Genomic DNA, 3,411 nt, shown 5'->3' with positions numbered 1-3,411 from the left:
ATTTGACAAACCATCATCGAGCCTTTTCACCAGGGGATGTCGGCTGGTCACTCCACCGATATTTCTGTTCCCTTGTTCACATCAAGGTCCTGTTAGTCGTTTTTTCTCATCTTTGCTTTAAGGCATACCATCCATGGGAATGCGCTGGCTCCTGTTTGTATTTCTTTCTTTCTTTCTTTCTTTCTTTCTTTCTTTCTTTCTTTCTTTCTTTCTTTCTTTCTTTCTTTCTTTCTTTCTTTCTTTCTTTTTGTCTTTCTTTCTTTCTTTCTTTCTTTCTTTCTTTCTTTCTTTCTTTCTTTCTTTCTTTCTTTCTTTCTTTCTTTCTTTCTTTCTTTCTTTCTTTCTTTCTTTCTGTTTTTGCAAGGCAATGGGATTAAGTGACTTTCCCAAAGCCACACAGCTAGGTAATGATTAAATGTCTGAGGCCGAATTTGAACTCAGGTCCTCCTGATTCCAGGGCTGGTGCTCTATCCACTACTCCACCTAGCTGCCCCACCGTTTGTATTTCTGCAGAAGTTACCCTCCTGATACCAGCTACGATAGCAGCATTTTCCATAAGGATCACAGGAGCCATTTAAACAAAAGTTGAGAATCCTGGGGAACAAGTCTTACCAGTTGGCAGTCCATCACAGAATGCTTTGAATTCTAGAGGGAGGGCTCATCTCAGTCTTTCCCCCTCCATGATCTGTAGGATTTGGAATGCAGGTTGGAGGGGAATGATGGGTCCACAGATAAGAGTATCTAGAATGAAAGGGTGAGGACCGAGACAAGGCCATCAGAGTTGGCAGTGAAGAGGACAGAGATGTCACCCCATTAGGACTCAGTTGAACTATGGTTCAGCTCAGGGGTCCTTGATGGCAACCAAGGCTTCTCACAGATTGGACTGTGTGTCCTGGCCAGGCCTTGTAGGACTGGGGAAGCCAGAAACACATCAGTAGCTTTCTTCCTTCCTTTTCCTCCTCTAGGGACAAAGATGTTCTCTTTCAAGTGTTCTAGGAAAATCATCCCTTCGCCCTGGCTGTCACCCTCTCCCTTCTCTTCCTGTCTTCATCTTGGGGATTCCATTATCAAATGGTTTTTGGCCAATGAAGTTCTTTAGAGGTCATCTAAACCAACTCTCTGGTTTTACAGAAGTGTAAACTGAGGCAGGGGTAGGGAGAAGAAAAGGGATTTTCCCAGGGTCACCCAAGTAGAGAGTTTTAGAATGGAGATTTAAAACAGGAAAATGCCTTCTGACTCCAAATTCCACATTTGCCCTATGATGCCACAACCTTTAGAAAGGCCAGAAGTGGCCAGGTCCCTGAGATGATCAGGTTAGAAAAAGAAAGAGAAAGAAGAGTAGAGAAAGGGGTAGATGAACCAGGGAGAACTGGAGGACTAAGGATGGCAGCATCGATGGCTACTATTTCCTCGACTCCCCTGTGGCCCCTTTTCCCATCCCCATTTCCTCCCAGAACTTCCATTTGGAAGAAGGGCCACAGCCAACCGTTCTGGACTTCCTAGATTCCCCAACAGCCCCCATAGGCACTTTCCTTCCCCACCTTCGCCCCCACCTCTCCTTTACAGATTGCCTTTCTGCCTTTGACTGTAAACTCCTTGAGGACAAGGGTCATCTTTTTGCTTAGGTTTGGGCCCCCAGCACCTAGCCGTGCCTGGCCCCTATTTATTTAACATGTTCCTGATGACTTGAGACTGTTGAGACATTTATTGATAGGTTTTTTGGTATTCCTTCATTAAAAATCTCTCTCTCCCTTTCTCTCTCCTATCCACAAAGAGTCATTTGTTGTCACAAAGAATGAGAGAGAGAAGCAGAAAAGAGAGAGACAGAGCAGGTCAGCAGAACTAACCAATCTATTGATGGGAACTGTCAGTGTATGCCGTGTTCCACATCCGTAGACCCCTCTTTCTGCAAAGACAAGAGGGTGGAACATTCTCAGCAGCCAAACTTGTGCACTATAAATATACAGAGTCTAGTCTGATTTTTTTGGTTCTTTCCATTGTCATGGTCAGGTCATGTGCCAGACACACAAAGACACACTCACATGCACACTTAATACTCATATACATGCTTAACACTCACACGCACACTTACACACACTCACACGCATGATTAACACTCACATACACACACTTACACACATACTCACATTTACACTTACACTCTCACACACTCACATACATCCACATACCCTCGCATGTACACTCACACTCACAGGCACACTCACAGACATTCACATACTTACACATTCACACTTACATACTCACATGCACTTACTCACACACTCAACACACTCACATGCACACTTACACACATTCACATACACTCACACACACACTTAACACACACGCTTACACATTCACACTCACATGCACTTACACTCACTTGCACACTTAACACACACTCACACACACACACAGTCACATGGACACTTACACATACACATACACACCAAGTTTTCCTGGTTCTGCTCATTTCTGTCTGTATCAGCTCACGTGATCCTCCCTGGTTTCTCCCATTTCTCATTTCTTCCGGTGCAGTTTCAAGATTTTGTTACATTCTCAGACTCCCAAGACTGTTGGGCCGTTTCCTTCTATCTTTGGTCTCCCAGCTGTGGGGTTTCTGGGTTAAAGAACATCTATTTCTGTTCCTTTCTTGCAATAATCCCAAATTGTTTTCCACAAAGTTGTAGGATTCCAACTCGCGTATCAGATGCCAGTCTTCCCGCAGCCCCTCCCCAAACACTGCCTCATCCCATCTTTTGTCGTTTTTGCCGGTTTGCTGGGTGTGAGGTGAATCAGCATTTAAGTGCCTACTATGAGCCAAGCAGCTAGCCTGGGTAGACACTTCCTAGTTGGGTGACCCTGGGCAAGTCACTTAACCCTCTTTGCCTCAGTTTCCTCATCTGTAAAATGAACTGGAGAAGGAATTAGCAGGTATCTTTGCTGAGATAATCCCAAATGGAATCACAAAGAGTTAGACTGGACTGAAAAAACAATTGAACAGCAACATAGACCAGGCATTGGAAGATACAAAAAGAGGCAAAAGATAGTCCCTGTCCTCACGGAGCTTACCATCTAATGGAGAAACCAAAGAACAGTTTCACTTTGCATTTCTCTTATTAATCAGCAATCAATAAACATTTATTAGTGGTTTGGAGCAATGTTTCTTTCCCTTTTGACTAGACCTGTGAGTTTAATGGCACAGACTACTCCTGATGAGGAGCCGATGCAGAGTGGCATCTTCTCTGAGAGTCTAAAGAGTTGGCTGTGGGTCCTGAGAGGGCAAGTGGGGTTTGTTAGGGTCACACAGCCCATCAGGGTCTGGACTTGAACTCAGGACCTCCTGATTCTGAGGCTGGCCCTCTGCCCTGTCTTCCACATGTTTATTCATCTCTTCTGACCACTTCTCCA

Source organism: Macrotis lagotis, chromosome X (genome assembly GCF_037893015.1).
Source record: "Macrotis lagotis isolate mMagLag1 chromosome X, bilby.v1.9.chrom.fasta, whole genome shotgun sequence".
In the NCBI taxonomy this organism is placed as follows: Eukaryota; Metazoa; Chordata; class Mammalia; order Peramelemorphia; family Peramelidae; genus Macrotis; species Macrotis lagotis.
The sequence above is the reverse complement of the archived record's forward strand: the minus strand, read 5'-3'. Positions refer to the sequence as shown.